Source organism: Leopardus geoffroyi, chromosome C1, assembly GCF_018350155.1.
Source record: "Leopardus geoffroyi isolate Oge1 chromosome C1, O.geoffroyi_Oge1_pat1.0, whole genome shotgun sequence".
Lineage (NCBI taxonomy): Eukaryota > Metazoa > Chordata > Mammalia > Carnivora > Felidae > Leopardus > Leopardus geoffroyi.
Genome location: NC_059328.1, coordinates 36442278 through 36466087, shown reverse-complemented (window position 1 = coordinate 36466087; position 23810 = coordinate 36442278). Strand labels below are relative to the sequence as shown.

General features: G+C 37.0%; 1 protein-coding gene and 1 non-coding gene across 16 annotated transcripts in view; one reads left to right on the top strand and one right to left on the bottom strand.

Annotated features, from left to right (window-relative positions):
* The window catches only part of MAST2 (microtubule associated serine/threonine kinase 2), a 225880-nt gene that overhangs the window by 102270 nt on the left and 99800 nt on the right, over nt 1–23810 (bottom strand). The gene's annotated exons all lie outside the window — the stretch shown is intronic.
* On the top strand, nt 3878–3983 carry LOC123600128. Its single transcript, XR_006713507.1, has one exon. It is a non-coding gene; the product is annotated as a U6 spliceosomal RNA (small nuclear RNA).

The following is a 23810-nucleotide window of genomic DNA, read 5'->3' as shown; positions in this document are numbered from 1 at the left end:
GAGCGTCAGAGAGCACCTTGTTCCTCCCCAGTGACAAGCACCAAACTCCCTCCCCCACAAGTCAGTTGCAACCTCCAACCCTGAGGCCTGGTAGCAGTGAAGACTCTGGCAAAACTGTAAATACCAACTTGAAAACTCACACTGCGACAGAAATGCCATTAACTCTGGAGGTGTGGGCCACTATAGAACAGCTGTTGCAGTGGGCGGTGGATTGGAAGAAAGAATATTAAGATCCCAAATTGGTAAATTAAGGAGCTAAGAATACATGGGCATTTCTGCAACATTATTCATTGCCAAGCACAGGTCAGGTGAAGTATTACAGTCTTAATGTTAGGACTCAAAGCATAGCCATTATTCAAATTCTGAATTTGACCGATTTAAATAAACTCTGTACTCCCTCCGTAAACTAAGTTTAACATCATTTTTAATTCAATTTCTATTACTCTCTAATCACTTGAATAAGTTTGTGGTGAGAAAAGCCATAGGAAGCTAAGAAAATAAGTCCAGAAAGTATTGGTTTAATTTCAACCAGTAACTATTAATAAAATCATTTGCATGGCAGATGTTACACAAGACATTAAGGTAAGCTACAGAAGAACTCTAAAGAAGTGTAAGCTATTTAACCTTGTATGCTTTGTTTTCCCTATCTGTAGAATGCAAATAATTAAGGTACCTATCTATAGATTGTGGTGAAGATTAATATATGTAAAACAGAAAAGTGCCTAGCACAGAAGTGCTACAGAACCGTTAGCTATTATTATAGGTCTTGCCCTCAAGGAGCTAGCTCCCATTGTAGATATCAGCCCAGACACACAAAAAACCATCTGACAAAAACAGCCTGGCCTGAAGAAAGCCAAGTGCTCAGGTAAAGCCAAGTGATCAAGCAGAGCTAAACAACAACAGCTAAGGGAGCCAGAGTAAGCAAAAGTCTTGGTCCCCTACTTCAGAGCACCTGCCAACTCATTTATCTAGATGACAAAGTATGTCAAACTGTTTTTCTAGGGTAACATTCAAAGGATTAATTCATACCCCAACCAATACTTTTCAGCTGCAGGTCACAACTCTTTATTACTCATAAAATCATTTCACGAAGTCAGGACCAACATTTTCTTAAAAGGAAAACAGAATGAAATAGAATAGAAAATATCAGAGTGCTTCACACAGAACTGTTTTATGAAATATGTATGTTTGTGACATCTATTACTGGTAATACATATAAATATACAAGGGCAAACACATGTGATGGGGCTGCAATATAAAATCTATTTGTTATTAAGGGTCAGAGTAGGGGCGCCTGGGGGGCTCAGTAGGTTAAGCATCTGACTTCGGCTCAGGTCATGATCTCATGGTTTGTTAGTTTGAACCCTGCCTCAGGCTCTGTGTCCATAGCTCAGAGCCTCAAGCCTGCTTCAGACTCTGTGTCTCCCTCTCTCTCTCTCTCTGCCCCTCCCTTGCTTCAATCTCTCTCTCTCTCAAAAATAAATAGAGTTTATTAAAAATTTTTTTTAAAAAAAAAGGGGGTCAGAGTCTACAAAATTTGAAAGCCACTGTTCTAATTACCCAAGCAAACTCGCCCCCACCTAGTAGCTACAGACGCTCACTCTTCCTTCCATGTACTAGTCCATCACTTGGCTCTCACAGCTATTTCAGAATCCCCTGTTTTCTATAAGTCCTAATGAAAATGGAAACACTCTGAAATCTACAACTTCTCAACAAGTAATTATCAGGGTCAGTCACAAAAGCCCACACTCCCACAACTAAGAAACCAACCATGGTCTATCTCCATCTCAGGCTAAGTTAAGGCCAGCCTTAAGTTTCTAATCAACATTGTCCAATCTCTAATACCCAAGCCCATGCTCCTGAACAATAATAATAGTAATATATAATGATGACATAACAGCAACGAACATTTACACATTTGTAAGTACTTACTATGTACTAGACTCTATTCTAAGCACACTACACATAATACCCAGGTAGTCCTCATCACAGTCCTATAATATATGCACTATTATTATTCTCATTATTAAAAAAAAAAAGAAGGCAGCACGAGGATGTTAAAATCATGCCAGTGGTAAAGCAGAAAGTACCCTTTCTTCAATATATTTGCACCTAGTTACCCTACATATGAACTATGTATGCTAGCCAGAAGTATTCCTGTCTTCAGCCAAGTTGGTGAACTGAGGTAATCTCTAGAATCAATGTAATGAACCATTGTCCTATAAATACCTTTCAGCAGATGATTCTGACAACAGCAGCAAATACACTTCTCTCTAGCCTGCTGTGCAATAATAAATTGGGAGAGGAGGCAGAGCATGGAGCTCCTTAAATAATGCTAAAGGTTAGAAAATATTTGATTTTTAGAGAATGGGAGTCATATTTTATGTCCTTCATCTAACCCAAAGAAGGCATCACTCTTACTCCCAGAGTTTAACATCCCCACACAAAGCACTTTCTTTAAACTTACTGGCATTATAATACATTTGTGCCAATATTCCTGTGGCTGTGTCAGCACTAGGAGGGCTTAACATTTCCCTGGGACTGGATAGCATTCAACAATTTGAGGTATGGAAGATTAAACATCTGCTTTTTCTTATTTGTTCACACAACTATTTATCAACTGCATTACTACCCTTAGGCCAGGCAAGAAGGGTCTCTGACACAGGCTTCTCACTTTAGCAGTTCTGCAAAATAACACATACACAAAAATAAATTCATTAAAGAAATGGGTTGCTTCTATCACACTTGTGACTTAGAATTCTATACTGACAAAGTAGAACCCTAAAAATCCATTCTCATGACTTACACTGTTCAAACCTCAGGAAAACAGTTGCCCACATGTTTCTTCCTTTGTATTTTTTAAGAAGACAACCATGTCAGATTGCTGTTATGGACTGTGAAACTGCAAACTCCAGAGAGAATTCTGCTGAGATTATAAAGTATCTGAACAGCAAAGGGCCTTAGAAGTAAGCAAAAAGACAAATTAATTAACCTGTCAAATCCTTCCTCCTCTCAGATAACATGAATAAAATAGATTTCTTGTCTAATCCAAGTATGGTTCTAAATACAACCCAACAACTATTTACTTAATTTCTTTCTGTTCCAATTCATGGTTCTAAAGATATTTATCATTCACCTCAGTATTCATAACAGAGCACATGGCAGCTGAGGAACATTTTGCAGAATTAAGGAATTCATATCACCAGTAAGTTTATTTATGTGCAGGTCTAGACATAACATATGTAAGGCCAAAGGCTAATTTTTTATGCTGATAATTGTATAGTTAATGCTAAAATTAAAATGTTATCTATAAAACTATACTTAGGAGCACCTGGGTGGCTCATCAGTTAAGTGTCCGACTCTTGATTTCGGCTCAGGTCATGATCTCATGATTCATGAGTTCGAGCCCCATGTCAGGCACTGACGGCACGTAGCCTGCTTGGGATTCTCTCTCTCACTCTCCCTCTGACTTTCTCTCTCTCAAAAATAAATAAACATTAAAAAAAAAATACATACTCAGATGTATCCAGAAATCACAGAATTTTTAAATTTTTTTAATGTTTATTTATTTTTGAGTGAGAGACAGAGTGTGAGCAGGGGAAGGGCAGAGAGAGAGAGAGACACAGAATCGGAAGCAGGCTCTAGGCTCCAAGCTGTCAGCACAGAGCCCAATGCGGGGCTCAAGCTCACGAAATGTGAGATCATGACCTGAGCTGAAGTCAGACATTTAACCGACTGAGCCACCCAGGTGCCCCGAAATCACAACATTCTTAAATTTAGGGTAAATAATTTACAATACTTAAAAACAAAATAATTTTAAAAGCATGAAAATGTTCAATTTTTTACTTTATATTTTTATAAAAATATATTCAAACTTGTGCTCACTTTGGCAACACATATACTAAAACTGGAATGATACAGAGAAGATTAGCTGGCCCCTGGGCAAGGATGACACACAAGTTCAGGAAGCATTCCATATTTTTATAGTTTGCAATATATTTTTGAAAACTGTAAAATATATGTATTCAAACTTGATACTCTCTGAATACAATTACATTTTCTTTTTAAATCCTATAGATCATTATAATAATGAGTACAAGATATAATCATGACAGAGATAGAAAAAGGAGGGAAGTAGAACTTAAGAAATAAAAAATCTACAAATAAGTTGTACTGCTTAAATTGAAAAACAAAATTAACGAAAGTGAACAGACTTCACTGCACACAGAAGGCACACTTACAATTATTAGCACTAAAGAAAAGATTGAATAAACAGGAAATAGGCCATCATAGTCAAAGAACAGAAGTAAATGCCAATATAGATGCATGTATAATTGTTCTTAATATTATCTATCTAATGTTTAGCCAAGTAGAAAGGTGTTTTTTTTTTTCCTCCTGTGGTTTAACAGCAAAGTGATCACAGAAAATAAAGAAAAACTTACAGGTTTAATATAAATTATTTTGAAATTTGATGCTAAAATGACTAAAGATTTAAGCTGGTTGAAAAATGATGAAACAAATGGTCACTAGCAAGACTGAATAAAGACTGAAATGATTAATTTTACTGGAAAAAGTAAGAAAAATAATACCTAACTTTTAAATATATATATATATATATATAAACTCAGTTCTATAGATTATAACAGGGACAAAAGTCATGTTAAACAACTTTGTTATATGTAATAAGTTATCTAAGGAGGAAAATGACAAAGTAGAAATGACACTTTCATTAACTTCAAACAAAATACAGGTTCTCACTTATGAGAGAACTAAGAAAAAACTCTCAATTTTAGGCATTAAGACTGTCAAACTTTCACCTGCAACTATGAGAGTTATGGAAACAAAAGTAGCTAGTCTGCTACAAAGCCCCATAAAACTAGACGAACTGTATGAAGGAGAACAAAACTAGCTATTCTGCTACAAAGCCCCATAAAACTAGACAAAGTATACGAAGCAGTAGTTTTCAGGCACTGGGAAAAGGCAACACAAAAATGCAAACCCAGAAAAAGGGGAAACATCCCAGTTGTCCCAGCCCTCTGCTTGGGAACACTTTTCTTACAGAGGTACAGACAGCTACAGTTTCAAGCAAAATATAGTAGTTCCACCAGGCTGAGAAGGCACCAGTTAGAATGCAGGGTAGCTAATCAAACACACATTGAACATACATCAAGAAAGACCACAGGCTAGACCATAAAAGAAATCTCAAGAAATTTCAAAAGACTGAAATCCTATAAAGTATGTTATCTGAACACAACAGAATTCAAAATCAATTACAATTTTTACATAATTCCCCAACATCTGGAAATTAAACCACACTTCTAAATATGCTATTGATCAAAGGTGAAATGACAAAGGAAATTAGAAAATAATTTCGATTAATTTAAAATGAATACACAACGTATCAAACTTTATAGTATGCAGTTAAAGGAGCACTTAGAAGGAAATTATAGCTTTAAATGCTTACATTAAAATGCTTACACTAATTTATGCCTCTAGATTAAAAACTGAAAAAAGAAAAGCCAATTAAAATTTAAAAATCAAAATATAAGAATACATACAAGTAAAGGCAGAAATCAATGACTAAAACACTGTCTGTCAACTACATCTCAATTTAAAAAAAAGGGGGGGGGGCGGGAACAGAAGAGCCCTGTCATGAGGTCTAGAGGCAGCCTCAATGGTTTAGGACATGCTTCTAAAAGGAAATCAATGACAGAAAAGAAAAAATAGAAAAAATTAACAAAGCCAAAAGTGGGTTCTTTGAAAATATTAATAAAATTAATAAAAATCCTAGTAAGACAGAGGCACCCAGCTGGCTCAGTCAGTTTAGAGCCTGTGACTCTTGATTTTGGGGTCATGAGTTCAAGCCCCACATTGGATGTAGAGTTTACTCTAAAAAAAAAAAAAAAAAATTCCTAGTAAGACAAATCAAGAAGCAAAGGAGAGAAAACACAAATTACCATTCTTAGGAATAAAAGATGGGCTATCGCAACACTTCAACAGACAATAAAAGAATGAGAATACCAGGAACAACTTATGCCAATAACGTAAATTAAAAACCTCAAGGGGCACCTTGGTGGCTCAGTCGGTAAAGCGTCTGACTTCAGCTCAGGTTGTGATCTCACGGTCTGTGGGTTCGAGCCCGGCATCAGGTTCTGTGCTGACAGCTCAGAGCCTGGAGCCTGCTTTGGATGCTGTGTCTCCCTATGTCTCTCTGCCCCTCCCCTGCTCACACTCTGTCTCTCTCAAAAATAAATAAACATTAAAAATTAAAAAAGAAAAACTCAAAAAATATCTTACCAAAATTGACGTAAGATATGGACAAAATGAATTATGTTAAGTGACATAAGCCAGACATAAAAGGCCAAATATTGTGTGATTCTACTCACATGAAGTACCTGTAATAGGTGAATGCATAGAGACAGAAAGTACCATAGAGCTACCAGAGGCTGGGAAAGCCTTATTTCTTAAAGGCTACAGAGTTTATACTTGGGGTGATGAAAAAGTTTAGAAATATAATGGTGATAGTTGCACAACATTGTGAATAAACTTAATGCCATTAAATTGTATACTTGAGAATGTGTATAATTAAATGTTATACGTATTTTATCACAATTTTTAAAGTAAAAAATAATTCAAAAGGGACTAAGACCCAAATGTAAAAGCTAAAATTACAGAACTTCTAGAAGAAAACACTGGAGAAAATCTTCATGATCTCAGGACAGGCAAGGATTTCTTGGATGTACATAGGATGAATACTCACAAATTGAACTCACAAAAAATAAAAATTCACAAGCTGAACAATATAAAAATTAAGACCTTTTGCTCTTTGAGAGCGCCGAATCCTAACCACTAGACCACCAGGGAGGTTGACCTTTTGCTCTTTGAAAGTTACCGTTGCAAATATTTTTCAAAGGAAAAAGGCAAGCCATAGACCAGAGGAATACAGTCACAATGTATCTGACAAAAGATCTATATCTGGAATGTATAAACATCTCTTAGTAATAATAATAAACTAAACAATTCATTTTAAGTGAGCAAATGACTAGAGCACACATTTCACAAAAGAAGATATACAAATAGCCAATTTGTACATGAGAAACACGCTCAACATCATTTTTCATCTGGCAAATACAAGTTAAAACTACAGTGAGATACCACTACCCACCCACTAGAATGACTAAAATTTAAAGTCTGACCATAACAAGTGTTAGTATGGATGTGGGCCAACTAGAACTCTCAATATCACTAGAGGGAGTATAAAATGATACAACCATTTTTGGAGAATTATGTAATGGTTTTTACAAACTTAAACACTTAACATTTACCATTTGATGGGGAGATAAAAAACGAAAGAAATCTGTTTAGCAGTTTGGCTCTTTCACCTTTTAAAAGATTAAAAATAATTTAGTCAAAAGAATTTCCACATACCAGATGTAATGAAACTGACATTGCAATATACAGAAATTAAAGCAAGAAAATGTAATAAGTACATCTGTATCATGTATTCATTTTCTATCGAATAACATATTATCACAAATATAGCCACTTTAAACAAACTTTCATTAATTTCAGTTTTTGTGAATCAAAAATTTAAGCACAGCTTAGCTAGGTCCTCTGCTTAGGGTCTCACAAAGTGAGACATTCACAGTGTTGCCTAGGTTGTATTTTCATAAGGGAGGCTAGGCTGGGGAAGAGTCCACTTCTAAGCCCAGTATTGTAATTGGCTGAATTCATTTCCTTGTGGTTGTAAAACTGAGGGCCCTAGCTGCTTGCTGGATATCAACTGAAAGCCACCTCACCTCCTAGAAGCTACTGCAGTTCATTGCCACATAGGCTTTTCCAACACAGCTGCCTACTTCATCAAACCAGTACAGTCTCTATGGTGAGTCTACTAACTACAGAGTCTTACATACCATAAAATAGTCAAAGGAGTGATATCTCATCACCTGTACTATGTTCTGTTGTTCTGTTAGAAGCAAGTCAAAGGTAGTGTCCACATTCAAAGGGAGGAGCAACACACAAATGTGTCAACACCCAGAGGAGAAGGAAACCATGGGGCCACCTTAGATTATGTTCACCATACATGACTATAAAGAAGAGTCACTGCCAAATAATCCTAAACTGATCTCTATAGACTACTTTGGAACCAGCAACATATTAAGATTTAGTATGAACATACTGCTACTGTTGGTTTTGTTTATAATATCCCAGCACTGAAAAGATTAAAGAAGACCTTAACAAATGTTATAAGGCCCTAGACGTTGCTTTTAAGAAATGGTGAAATTGCAATAAAAGTGACAGTAATTTATAAGGTGATATTACAACATTGTGCAATATCTCCCATGATGACAATTATTTATGAAATTCCATCACAAAGTTTGATGTGCAAAATTCATGGTTCATCTGCAGCAGAATAAACACCCTCTAAATAGAACTTATTTTTTAATAATGTTAAGAAATAAAATGCCTCAAGAAAGTTAATTTGGCACTTGTTCAAAGTGCCAAAGATAACAATCTTTGTTACTTTGATCAAAGTAACAAGATAACAACAATTTTTGTTATCTTGATAACACAATTTTTAAAATTTTAATATATCTTATTTAATGTAATATAGTATATTCAAAATACAATTTCAATATATAATATAAAATATTGATGAATTATTTAACATTTTTTCCTAGTTTTATTGAGATATAATTGACATAAAGATAATACCATTTATTTTAAACAATCTTAATTACAACATAGTGATTTTGCTGAAATAAAGCCAAGGAAAAGTATAGGCATTTTAACAATTTATGAATTGCTTGCCTTTACTTTATTGCTCAAACAGATGAGTATCAATATGGGGACAATATTAATGAAATTATGATCCTTGATATTTTGCCAACTTTCAATCATAAATATTGATAATGGAAAAAATTGATAACTGGTTATAACATCTGATTCCCTCATTAATGATGAGGCTTTTTTTTAAATCTTTAAATGTTTTCATTTTATATCTAGATAAGAGCCATGATTTTCTTTTTTGGAAAACTACCTGTTAAACAGTACTGCAAGTCCTCCACCAAAATGCCCAATGGATTCACCTCACAGAGCCACAGATGAGAAGTGTACCTCATGTGGGCTGCCCACACATACCTTTTCTTAACTTCTAAAGGTAAATTTTAAGTGGCAATCTGAACTTTGCTGACTCTCTACTTTTATAAGTTTAATTTTCCTCTATATAATCAGGTTTTGTGTTAGGTTTGTTTATGGCTAAGCTACTCCCATTGCTGGTAGCAATGATTAGGGTACTATTTTAATGGCTGGACCATTCGCAGTTATATACCTCAAAACAATGAAAACATATGTCCATAAAAAGACTTGTACATGAATGATCATAGGAGCTTTATTCATAATATCCAAAAACTGGGAACAACCCAAATATCTACCAAACAAATAGTGGTATATTTACACAAGAAAATACTAATCATTAAAAGGAACAAGAGTACTAGCCCCACGTTGGGCAGTATGCTGACAGCTCAGAGCCTTGAGCCTGCTTCAGATTCTGTGTCTCCCTCTTTCTCTGCCCCTCCCCAACTCCCAATCTGTCTCTCTCAAAAATAAATAAAACATTAAAAAAATCTTTAATAAATAAAATGAACAGGAGTACTTGAGGAACATGAGGAAGCCTAATACAAAAGAGTCAATACTGTATGATTTTCACATACGAAATTCTGCCATAGGCAAAACTAATCTATAGCCCCAAAAAGCAGATCAGTGGTTGCCTGGAGCCAAGGGTAGAAGGAGAATTGACTGCAAAACCATGCAAGGTATGTTTTGGGTAATAAAAATATTCTACATATTGATTGTTGTGGTAGTCTAATTACTTCCCAAAGGCCCCACCTCCAAATACCAGAAGATTGGGGGATAGGCTTCAACATCTGAATTTTGGGAGGACACAAACATCTTTAACATACTTAAATAATCTCAAAACTTAGCACCTCAAAACATTATTATTAGCTCTTGATTTTATGGGTTGACTGTGATTGGCTGGACAGTCTGAGACATTTTTAAATGTTTACTTATTGATTCATTTTAAGATAGCAATGATAAATACATTGCATGTTAGTATCATTTTAGGAATGCAAGTTGGTACAGCCACTCTGGAAAACAGTAGGGAAAAAACTAAAAATAGAACTACCTTACAACCCAGCAACTGCACTACTTAGGTGTTTATCCAAGGGATACAGGTGTGCTGTTTCGAAGGGACACATGCACCCCCATGTTTATAGCAGCACTATCAACAATAGCCAAAGTATGGAAAGAGCCCAAATGTCCATTGATGGATGAATGGGTAAAGAAGATGTGGTATATATATACAATGGAGTATTTACTCGGCAGTCAAAAAGAATGAAATCTTGCCATTTGCAATTACATGGATGGAACTGGAGGGTATTATGCTAAGTGAAATTACAGAAAGACAAAAATCGTATAACTTCACTCATATGAGGACATGAAGAGACGAAGAGACAAAATAGATGAACATAAGGGAAGGGAAACAAAAATAATATAAAAACAGGGAGGGGGACAAAACAGAAGAGACTCGTAAATATGGAGAACAAACTGAGGGTTACAGGAGGGGTTAAATGGGTAAGGGGCACTAAGGAATCTACTCCTGAAATCATTGTTGCACTATATGCTAATTTGGATTTAAATTTTAAAAAATAAAAAAATAAAATTAAAAAAAGAGATAAAACAGATGAACATAAGGAAAGAGAAACAAAAATAATATAAAAACAGGAAGGGGGACAAAACAGAAGAGACTCATTGGGGCGCCTGGGTGGCTCAGTCGGTTGAGCATCTGACTTTGGTTCAGGTCGTGATCTCGCGGTTTGTGAGTTCAAGCCCCGCATCAACTCCATGCTGACAGCTCAGAGCCTGGAGCCTGCTTTGGATTCTGTCTGTTTGTCTCTCTGTCCTCTCCCACTCGCACTCTGTCTCTCTCAAAAATAAATAAACATTAAAAAAAAAAAAAGGCTCATAAATATGGAGAACAAACAGAGGGTTACTGGAGAGGGTGTGGGAGGGGGGATGGGCTAAATGGGTAAGAGGCACTAAGGAATCTACTCCTGAAATCATTGTTGCACTAGATGCTAACTAATTTGGATGTGAATTTAAATAAATTAAATTAAAAAAAATTTTTAAATTAAATTTGACCTTGATGACCCCCTAAGAACGGTCCTCAAGTAAACTGTAAATATGTTACAGAATATAAAGGAAAATAATGAACAAAACTTAGCAAGAGAATTTTATTTGCCATGGTTTATAATACCACGCCACGAGTCTGAAAAGCTATGAACTGGTTAAAATCTTAGCTAAGTTTGTTCAGTATTGATGGGCCAATTTCCCTGGTTTACAGTCTATCGCTTTCACCTACAATATTAAAAGCTATTCTTTTTTTTTTTTCTGTGTAATATGCCCAGATAGCAATTATTTTGTGTCTTATTAGAATAATTTTCTTTGCTTTATACTGACTAATTATGTCCTTAATTACTTAAAAAAACAAACAAAGGCTCCTCATGAAAAAGTTGTGGTTATTTAAAATTGGTTACCTTCAATGCTCATTTTAAAATGTTTTATTGTCACCCTGGTAAAATACCTGGGTATTATTTCTCAAGCACCAACACTCCTATCTTAAGCATTTTCACTGACAACTCCTTGAAGGTTTGCCTTCCCAAAATCAGATCCTAAATATAGAAAACAATAAAACTTTCAGTATATTTTTACTAACTAAAGTTATCTTAGAGACATCCCATAGCATCCCTGGAAAAATCACAAGGTGTCCTTTCAAATGTACTAGAAATAATTAGATTTGTTTTTTTACTTTTGATAAGTTTCATGAGAAAAGTTCTCAAATCAGAAAAGACGCTCAGCCCTCCCTAGTTTAAATCTGGACAGGTAAAATTAACATAAATATCCTAAACATTGTATAATTTATGGGAAGCTCCTCTTAGAGATTTGTCAATGCCCTCTTTATACATAAGGTATCTATTTACAAGTCCCAATGGTGTTTTGCCAGATTTTGGGAAATAAGAGTTTAGTGTTTCCAGTCTTAATTTGAGTTATTATTTAAAATGTTTGGGGGGGGGGCGCCTGGGTGGCGCAGTCGGTTAAGCGTCCGACTTCAGCCAGGTCACGATCTCGCGGTCCGTGAGTTCGAGCCCCGCGTCGGGCTCTGGGCTGATGGCTCAGAGCCTGGAGCCTGTTTCCGATTCTGTGTCTCCCTCTCTCTCTGCCCCTCCCCCGTTCATGCTCTGTCTCTCTCTGTCCCAAAAAAAAATAAATAAACGTTGAAAAAATAAATAAAATAAAATAAAATAAAATAAAAAATAAAATAAAATAAAATAAAATGTTTGGGGGGTGCCCATGTGGCTCGGTTAAGCAACTGACTCTTGATCTCAGCTCAGGTCATGATCTCGTGGTTTCATGAGTTCAAGCCCTATATGTGCGCTGACCATGCACAGAACCTGCTTGGGATTCTCTCCCTCCCTCTCTGCCCCTCCCCCATTCTCACTCTGTCTCTCTCAGATAAATAAACTTAAAAAAAGTAAATGGGCCGCCAGGGTGGCTCAGTAGGTTAAGCCTCCGACCTCAGCTCAGGTCATGATCTCACAGTTCGTGGGTTCAAGCCCTGTGTTGGGCTCTGTGCTCAGAGCCTGCAGCCTGCTTCAGATTCTGTGTCTCCCTCTCTCTCTCTCTTCCCCTCCCCCACTCGCACTGTCTCTTTCTCTCTCAAAAATAAACATTAAAAAAATGTTTTTAATAAAAAAATTTAAAAAGTAAAAATAAGGAGCACCTGTGTGGCTTAGTTGGTTAAGCGACCGACTTCAGCTCGGGTCATGATCTCGCAGTTTGTGAGTTTGAGCCCTGCATCAGGCTCTGTGCTGACAGTTCAGAGCCTGGAGCCTGCTTCAGATTCTGTTTCTCCCTCTCCCTCTGCCCTTCCTCAACATGCACTCTCTCTCTCAAAAAATAAATAAACATTAAAAAAATAAATAAAAATAAAAAACAGGTAAATAAAACAAAATGCTTAATAGGGCACTTGGCTGACTCAGTTGGAAGAGCAAGAGACTCTTGATTTCAGGGTCATGAGTTCAAGCCCATGTTGGGTATAGAGATTATTTAAATTAAAAAAAAAAAAAACGTTAAAAAATAAAATAAATAAATAAATAAAATGCTTACTTGGTAACAATCTTACTTTTAAAATTTGAATCTTCTAGGTAGATGTCTAGGACTTATACCAGACTTACTAAATCTTTTTACTTGAGATCCTTAGTATAGCCTTGGTACATATATTATGCCATAAGATTATTATATGTTATATGTCAAGATTTTTTTCCTCTGCAAAAATTATGTTCATTCATGTTTTAGAAATCAGCTATAATATTCACTGTCTTCCTTGACAGTTCTTGAAAAGAACTACTCTTAGAGACACTTTGTTAGAACGTTTTTGAATTGGCTTTAATATTCTTTTTGTATGACACAGAAAGAACTTGCTGGTTAGCTGCATTGTTCATGTTGTAAACTCTCATTAGACCTTTCACCTTTAAAAATTACCAGTATAAACTGACCACAGCTATTTTAAGTCTTTGTCATCTACAGAGAGATTCTGTTTTACACAGATGCTAGTCTGAAGGATCTGCAATAAACTAGAAGCCAAATCTGTTTGTTTTTTAATAAAGGATGGTCTCAGAGCCCCCTGGAAAAGAACTGTAGCAGGTATCTCAAACTACTGACACTTCAAAGAATAGACTCTTGGGTACAGGCTTCTGATACCATTGCATGAACAACTGGACAACTTCCAGACCATTCCACGGGACTGAGTCAGAATTTCCAGAACTCTTTTTAGTTGAGAAGCAGACCACTAAACTAAATCCAGTGAAATGAAAATTAATTACACAGGACTAAATGAACTGAGAGATGATTATAGTGATTTGTTTGGAATACTGTCTTAATGTCTGTTTTCTAGATATGTAAGGAAGCCTGCTCTCTTCCTTCTTAAGCTATCTAAACTCTAAAAAATTTAGTAACCTTTGCTTTTATAAATGCAATATTCCTGAATCATGATTCTCAAAGACTCTCTCCCCAGTGAGATTTGAGAAAGTCTTGCTGAATTTACTTACTGAATGCCCTTAAAATATCATTGTAAAAAAAGTTATACAAAAAGTATTTGCCTGAAATGTCATATTTGAGAATGATGTTTACTTATTTAATCAGGTATAATAAGCCACTTTTAAGGAACTATAGTTGACTTTATGGAACCAGTAATTACAAAACCCTCCCAGGAAAACTGCCCTGGTACCTAGCTTTCCAGGATCCACCCTTCTAGGTGGTAAGGAAGGTCACTTCCTGGAAGGCCCAGGACCCTTAGGACATTTGGGGGATACTGAGAAAAGAAGAATTCACCCAAATGTATCAGTACTGCTGATGAAATATAATACAGCATATTTCTTAAGCTTGCTTTCTAGACTCAAAATAATAATAGAGGGGCACCTGGGTGGCTCAATTGGTTAAGGGTCTGACTCTGGATTTCAGTTCAAGTCATGATCTCACGGTCTATGAGTTCACATCCCACATCAGGCTCTCAGCTGACAGTGCAGAGCCTGCTTAGGATTCTCTCTCTCCCTTCTCTCTGTCCTACCCTGCTCACACTCTCTCAAAATAAATAAATAAACTTAAAAAAAATTGAAAAAAACAATAGAGGCTTTTAAAGTTCAATCTGAGATTCTTTACAAAATTTCCAGAAAAGCAAATTAAAAAGGTCAACATGAAAAATTAACATTATTGCCACCCCTATTTAAATAACCAAGCCAGGGGCGCCTGGGTGGCGCAGTAGGTTAAGCGTCCGACTTCAGCCAGGTCACGATCTCGCGGTCCGTGAGTTCGAGCCCCGCGTCGGGCTCTGGGCTGATGGCTCAGAGCCTGGAGCCTGTTTCCGATTCTGTGTCTCCCTCTCTCTCTGCCCCTCCCCCGTTCATGCTCTGTCTCTCTCTGTCCCAAAAATAAATAAACGTTGAAAAAAAAAATTTTTTTTAAATAACCAAGCCAAACTTAATGAGACCAATCTTGTTTTGTGATCAAGAATAATTTTGAGATTGAGTTAGATCAAAAGGGTGAGACTATAAGGAAACTTGGAATAAGCAAAGAAGAGATAACAATCATCTGATGGAAAACTATGTACTGTTTAGAGAATACACTACTTGTTCTAGCCTTTTATTGCCTTTCAGCTATTTTCCAACTCTGTAAGTTATAGGTAATTGATACTGATACAAACAGTTCTTGTCTATAGATATTATAAATAAATTTTGTAGAGCTGAGGTTCAAATGACTTCCCTTCTCCCCACAGAAAACTCCAGTTTAGTAACCATTTATAAATATAGTTCAACATTTCTTTAAACATATAAAGCTATGTTTCTTTCACTTCTCTGAACTGGCTACAACATCTGCCTCATTAATATTGAGTTAGACAAAATATCACATTCATTTTTTAAAATCAATAGCTTCACGGGTGGGCACCTGGGTGGCTCAGTCGGTTAAGCATCCAGTTCTTGGTTTTGGCTCAGGTCCTGATCTCACAGTTCTTGGGCTCAAGCCCCACATTAGGCTCTGCACTGACAGCACACAGCCTGCTTGGGATTCTCTCTTTCTCCTTCTCTCTGCACCTCCCCTGCTCACTCTCTAAGTAAATAAATAAACATTAAAAAAAAAACCAACAGCTTCACACAATTATTTTCGTAATTTGTTATTATGAAACTATGTATGTCTCAGGATAGGAAAACAGAAGGTGTTTTATTTTACAATTTGTTAGCATTACATAAAAATCTAACTTAATATCTCTATTTATGTTCTTGTTCCAGGACAAACAAATGTTAGGAACAGGCCTAACTGCCCACTATGTATTAAACTTTATACCAGGCCTCAGGGACAGAGTATACCCATACAACATGGGTCCTGACCTCATGGAACTTACCATTTGCTATGGACCAAACAGTACCCCTACCACCCCAAAGTCAAATGTTGAAGCCCTAACCCCTAATGTGGCTATATTTGGAGATAGGGTCTTTAGGAAGTAATTAAGATTAAATGAGATCATAAGTATGGGGCCCTAATCTGAAAGGACTAGTGGCTTTATAAGCAGGAAAAAAAAATCTTTCTCATACACACATACCCTTCCCTCCTCCCACTCCCCTCCAAAAGGCCATGTGAGCACACAGCAAAAAGCATTATCTACAAGCCAGAAAGAGAGCCCTCTCCAGAAACTGATGCTGCTGGCACCTAGATCTTAGACATCTGGCCTCCAGAACTGAGAAAATACATTTCTGTCATTTAAGTCACCAAGCCTGTGGTGTTTTGTTATGGCAGCCCAAGCAGACTAACAGATCATCCAGTGGGAAAAGACAGACAACTAATTCTTTACAACTGCTGTAAAAGCTATAAAGGAAAAGTACAGGGTTTAATGAAAGTACATTCTGGGAAATCCAACTTAGTCTAGGGACAGCAAGGTAAGGGTGAGGTCAGAAAAGCCTTTCATAAGGAAGTGAGATAAAAGCAGACATTTGACGGAAAGTAGGAGCTAGCAAGGTAAATATGAAAGAGCATTCCAGGTCCAGGGAACATACTGTGCAAAACACGGAGACAAAGACAGGAACCAGATTGTGTATATAGTCTTATGGACCATGTCAAGACTTTCAGGTATCATCTTAAGAGTAACAAAAAATTCACTAAGCAAGTTCACATAAACATCTAATAATCAAATCTGCACTTTAAAAAGCTTTTTTTCCAGCTATTGTGTAATAGATGGGTGACAGACTGGTGATAGACAAAGACTAGTTAGGAAGTTATAGCAGTAGTAGAGCCAAGAGATTACAATGGCTTGGACTATATGGACATACCAGTGGTAGTAGAAAGAAGTAGAGGAAATTAAGAGATATTTGAGGTATAATAGAAAGGAGTTATAGGTATAAGGAAGAGGAAGGTAACAAGAATAACAAAGTTTTCTATCAGGAAGTGGTACCATTTAGTAAGCTAGAGAATATGAGAGGAGCAGGTTTTTGTGAAAGGCAATGACTTCCGTTTTATAAATGCTAAAGTTGAGATATTTCTGTGATATCCAAGTAGATTATAGTGAATTGGTAGTTGTGAAGTCTAGAGATAAAAATGTGAGGATGATTAGCATAACAACAGCAATTCTAAAAATAACAGTAACAAAATGGGCTCTCAAAAATTTTCAATTTTCAAGTCCTATGTCCACATACTCACAGGTCACTAGCAAACCATATCTATTTTTTAACAACAAAATGGGTCCTGCTAGGAAATTAGTGATGACTATTTTTCCATCCCTGCCAAACTCTGCCAATTCCTGCCTTCCCACTAAAGAGATAGTGTACCTACGTGAAATCAATTCCTATAGAAGCCCAATTTTTAAAAAGGTGGCGGGGGGGGGGGGGGGGGGCGGCGCATGGGTGGCTCAGTCAGTTAAGCATTCGACTTCAACTCAGGTCATGATCTTGCAGTTTGTGAGTTCGAGCCCCGCACTGGGCTTTGTGCTGACAGCTCAGAGCCTGGAGCCTGCTTCAGATTCTGTGTCTTCCCTTCTCTCTGCCCCTCCCATGCTCATGCTCTGTCTCCGTTTCTTAACAACAAATAAACGTTAAAAAAAATTTTTTTTTTAAAAAGACAGACTATAAAGTGTAGCACAAAGCTACCGCTCTGGCCTTCAACATGCTTAAAGCTACAAAAATTTCCTGATTTTCAAAGTTCACAGAGAAACCATAGCCCTATAGCAGGCACCACAGATATAACACAAAGGGTTTACTATGTGTAGCAGGTGGTATCTCTTTTTAGAACATTCTCCAGAAGCATTTATCCAGGCAAATACCATCAAGTTGCATCAGAGTGGGAAAGTACATAATACTGTTTCACATGTCAGTTTCACAGGGGCAAAGTGAGACACATCATATCCTTGAGCCCCAGGAACTCCTCCCTGCTCGCTGCCTATCATTGCACACACTTGGCATTCACTTTCATCCAATATCCGATGTCTAAGTCCACTGCCCAAATGAGTAAGCCAACAATGCAAAAAGATAACTATCCCCAAGGACTCTAAGAATAAAGGTCACCAATATCAACACACACACACTATGACAGGTGCTTCAGCTACCTCTTTACTCCTATAGTCCATTCTTCACCTCCACTGAACTAACTGCTCATAGCCTCAAAGAAATAAAGCAATGACATTTCAAGAAATATAAGGAAAATTACTTTAAGTTGTAATGGGTATTAGAAAAGTTTTACTTTCTGGGTAACTAGAGACATAAACACTATTTACACTGAACTCCTAAAGTGTAGGGTCTAATTATTACCAGTGCTGAAATTCACAAACAAACAAACAAAAACCTATTTGAAAGGAAGTGCCAAAGGAGGCCTCCCTCACAGAACTGGGGAAGGGAAGCCATTCAGTGCTGGTCCAATTGAGGAAAAGCAAAATATAATACTCCCATAGCTTGGAAAACAAATAAAAATAACTTTAGAACTTCATTTTCTCAATTCTTTTTCCACAGATATGTCTACTTTTTTAAAAATGTTTATTTTTTAAAGTTTATTTATTTTGACAGGGAAAGAGAAAAAGCAAATGTGGGGGAAGGGCAGAGAGACAGAAAGTGAGTGAGGGAGAGAAAATCTCAAGCAGACTCCACACTGATGGTGCAGAGCCCAACACAGGGCTCAAACCCACAAACCATGAGATCATGACCTGAGATGAAATCAAAAGTCAGATGCTTAACCTACTGAGCCACCCAGGTGCACCTATTTATTTACTTTTAAGAGAGAGAGAGAGAGATTGTGAGCAGGAGAGGAGCAGAGAGAGAGGGAGACAGAATGCAAAGCAGGCTCATCACCATCAACACAAAGCCAGATGTAGGGCTCAATCTCACGAATCCATAAGATCACAACCTGAGCTGAAATAAGAGTTGGGCTCTTAACCAACTGAGCCACCCAGGTGCCCCTGTATACTTTCAACAAGATTATCAGCTCCTCTAGGTCTGATAGGAGTTAGGTCTGATAGGTCTGATATTCTAGACTAGATTTTTTAATGCACTGAAAAATATCAAGGTGGGCTTAAATATGAAATAGCTTTCTAAAAATGAAAATGATTTTTATTTCAGAGAGCTACACCTAAAATAAATGGTATGAACTAGGCCAAGAGAACTTACATAACCAACTTGCCCCAACAAAGCCCCTTATCATTGAAGGCCTGGATTTTCTCCTTCCCCATATTGAAATTTAGTTGTTCTCTTCCCTTAAGTGACCAAAGCCAGTCATGAATATCCTGTGGCTTTTCTAAGGTACACTATTGTTCATTTAACTTGGTTTGGGATCTTTCTAATATCAAAAAAACAAAACAAAACAAATCTACAGGCCCTAAATATCATTTAGGCCAAGTCACCAAACTGAGGCTTAATACCTAACCTAATTGCTCTTATAACCTCTCGCAGAAATGTAGTCTTTATCGGCCAAGAATTTTCTGGTCAGCACCAATAAGGGTAATCTATCACATGTGCCCTCCCGATCCCTCACAGGAATATGAGATAATCCACCGACTTAAACACTTTCATCCCCAAAGGTAGGTGACCTCACCTCAAATAAATAACACTTTTTTCTGTTTATAACTTCCTTGTCCTGCCTTTAAAAACCTTTCCCTTTCTATATCCCTTTGGAGCTTTCCTCTACTTGTTAGGTGGGATGCTGTCTGACTCATCGATCATTTAATAAAGCCCATTACATCTTCCAATTTACTAGGTAGAATTTTGGGGTTTTAACACTAATTTGTTTTTCTGAAGAATTTACAGCTTCTAACAGGTAATTATGACCTGCTAATAATAAAAACAGTAATAAACTACTGGGTTGTTTTGGTTTTTTTTTTTTTTTTGAAAGTTTACTAATAATAGGCATTGCACTAACTTCTATAACAAAGAGCTGAGGGCTTAATTGCAGGCACTATGCCATATACTTTACATGCATAATCTTTTACAGATAAACTGAGGTAACCAAGGCTACTGGGGATAAACTGTCAAAGCTCTTAAGGCCAGTATTTCCATATGTACCTAGATGTGTCTTCCATTTTTGCCTATTCAAAAACACCCTGGCAATTGTTCCTTCCTCTCTCACACATCAACTTTTCCTTCTCTACTGGATAATTTCATTGACATACAAACATAATGTAATACCGCCCATCTACATTTTTAAAAGAGGGCAAAAAAGCTCCATGACCTTTTCCAGCTATCACCTGATTTCTATAATCTTCTTTTCACCAAATCTCTTTGAAATAATATAACTCACTACTCCTCCCCCAAAATATCAGAAAAGGAGCAAGAATAATTAAATGAAACTCTACATACCTTTCACTTAAATTTGCTGTTTTCTCTCCCTACTCCTCTTCCTCTCTCTCTGCACACATATGCACACAATTACTTTTGGTTAATTAGCTGAACCACTTGAAAGTCATTTGTAAACACCAGAACACCTCCTCTCTCAAATACTTTATCTACAATTAATCCCTAGCCTAACAAGGGAGAACCACCACACGACCATCATATAAGGAAGTTTAACACACAAAAGAAGGAAGGGAGGGAGGAAGGAAGGAAGGAAGGAAGGAAGGAAGGAAGGAAGGAAGGAAGGAAGGAAAGAAAGAAAGAAAGAAAGAAAGAAAGAAAGAAAGAAAGAAAGAAAGAAAGAAAGAAAGAAAGAAAGAAAGTTAGTTTAACACTGACACAACAACATTATTGAATAAAAGTCCACATTCAAGTGTCCTTAATTGTCCCAATAGTGTCCTTCAACTATTTTTTAAAATCCAGCATCAAACCAAGAATCAAGCATTGCATTTATTCACCAAGTCTCTTTTGTCTCCAATAATCTAGAATACATCCTTAGTCTTTTTTTTTTTTTTCAATCTTTTACAACTTCAACATTTTTGAGTCCAGGCCAGTAGTTTCTACAGATTGCCCCCTCAGTTGGACTACTCTGCTTCTTCCTATATTAGACTGAAGTTAAATATTTTTAACCCAAATATTACATAGATAATACTGTCTCCCACTCTCTCTTGAACCCATTTGAATCAAGCTCTATACCCACTGCTGACCAATACTGCTCACTAAAGGTCACCAATAGGGAATGTCCTATTACTAAATCCAAAGGTCAATTCTTAAGTGTTCATCTTACATAACCTGTCAGCAGCTTTTGGCATACTTTCTTCTTGTGGCTTTGGAAACACCACTCTTTTCTGGTTTTCCTCCAACCTCACTGGCTGCTCCTTTCCAGTTTTCTTTACTGATGGATTATTCTCACTCCCTGACCAGTAAATATTCAAGTGTCCCAGGGCTCAGTCCTTCTATCTGTTCTTTCTAGACTCACTCACTCACCATGTCAGTGCTGCTCAAACTAGCTGTGGTGAAGGACCAGGTGAAAATTTTAATCCATCGCAAACCACTATAAAATGCAATAGATATGAAATAACAAAAATGATCAAATGCTTGAAGGTTACAACAATATCACTTGCTTATTCTAAATTTTTGTAGTTAATTCACAGCAAATTGGTAATAGTTCTATAACCATCCACCAGTCAGCTGACCACATTTGAGTAGCATTTAAGGAGTTTATCATCCAATCTCATAACTTTGAATATCTTTTATATGTTGTCAATCTGCAAATATGTATCTCCAAATTAGATTTCATACCTTGATCCCCCAGTTCATATATACAATTGTCTTATCAACACCCTTTCTTGGATGCCAATCAAGCACCAAAGTCCTGATTCTTTCAACTCCCACTTCTGCTCCTCCCAAGAACAGTAAAAGAAAACACCCCTGCTCCTCTCACATATTCCCCATCTTGCTCAGTAAATGGCAACCATATTCATCTAGCTATGCAGCCCTAAAATCTTGTAGTCACCACCAATTCTTCTTTCATATACTAAAATTAACTATCAACAAATATTGTCAGTTTCAAAACACATCCAGAACCTAACCATTTCTTACTACCTCAGCTGCTGCCACCCTGTCTAAGCTACCATGATCTTGACTGATTTTTCTAACTTCATGTACTTCCCTGCTTTCTCACTTCCCTGCTTCTCTAACTTCATGTACTTTCCTACTTTCTCACTCCCATTCTCCCCACACTCTGAGTATGAAGTGACTTCATTAACACCTAAGAAAACTATTCAGTAGGGAAAGAAAAGTTGGAAATGGAGCTGGTACAACAGCTATCCACATTCTGAGGAATGAAATCAAATCCTTACCTTACACCACATATAAAAATTAATAATCACTCAAAGACCAAAAGTAAGAGCTAAAACCATAAAACTTTTTTTTAATGTTTTTATTTATTTTTTGAGGGGGTTGCCCAGAGAGGGGAGGACAGAGGATCTGAAGTGGGCTCTGTGCTGACAGCAGTAAGCCCGATGCGGGGCTCGAACTCACAAACCATTAGATCATGACCTGAGCTGAATGTGGACACTCAACAGGCTCAGCCACCCCAGCGCCCCTAAAACCATAAAACTCTTAAAAGGAAATAGAGGTAAATCATCACAACATTGTTCCGTTTTCTTAGATTCTGTATTTGCCTATTTGGCCTTTTTTTTTTTTTTTTCCAAGTAACCTCTACACCCAATGTGGGGCTTGAAGTCAACATTGAGATCAAGAGTTGCATGCTCAACTGAGCCAGCCAGGCACCCCCCATTTGGCATTTATTAATCATAGGGCCAAACTAACAGCCAAACTTGTTTATATCTCCCCTCCAATCCAGTTTTTGTGAATACGCAAAAATCCTCTTACAAACCTTCTGACCAAACCTGAGTCCATACTCCCAAGCCAATTTATCAAACTCACACATCAAGCCAATATTTCCCCTGCCCTGTATCACTCAGGGCCAAGTACCAGACTACTAAAAATCATCCCTACAGTCCAGAACCCACCATTGTTATTCAAAATAGCCAGTCATAAGGGGGCTACCCTGCCTGCCCTTGCCTTATCTGTAGAAACCCCAATAAAAGCTCTGGTTTAGGCTTTTCCCTTGCTCCTTTCTGTCTCCTAACCAAATCTGGTGCTTTCTTCATGTGGCCTGCATGGCCTGCCATGCTCCTTTCTCCTGGAGAAACTGTAAGTAGTAAGTTCTTCTTTCAATAGCATTACTCTCTCTCTGTGTCATTACTTAGTTACCTTTATGTATTAAGGCCCAGGAAAAAATCAGACCTTGAATTAGTCAATGGTTTCTTAGATAATGATAACAAAAGTACAACCAAATAAAAAGCAAATAAACTGGACTTCATCAAAATTACATATTTCAGTGCATCAGAGGTCACTATCAAGAAAGTAAAACAATTGAGCCTAGGTGGCCCAGTCAGTTAAGCGTCTGACTCCTGATATTGGCTCAGGTCATGATCTTGCGGTCATGAGATTGAGCCCATGTCAGGCTCCACACTAAGTGTGGAGTATGCTTAAGTCTTTTTCTCCCTTTGCCCCTCTTCCCTGCTTGCATTCTCTCTCTCTCTCAAAATAAATAAACTTAAAAATAGGAATAAGTTCAACTAAGGAGGTAAAAGACCTGTACACTGAAAAAGAAAACTTCAAAACATTTCTGAAAGAAATTAAAGAAAACATAAATAAATGGAAAAATATCCTATGTTCACACACTGGAAGACAATATTGGTCAATCTGATAATATTACCCAAGTTGATCTATAGATTCAATACAATCCCTATCAAAATCCTAATG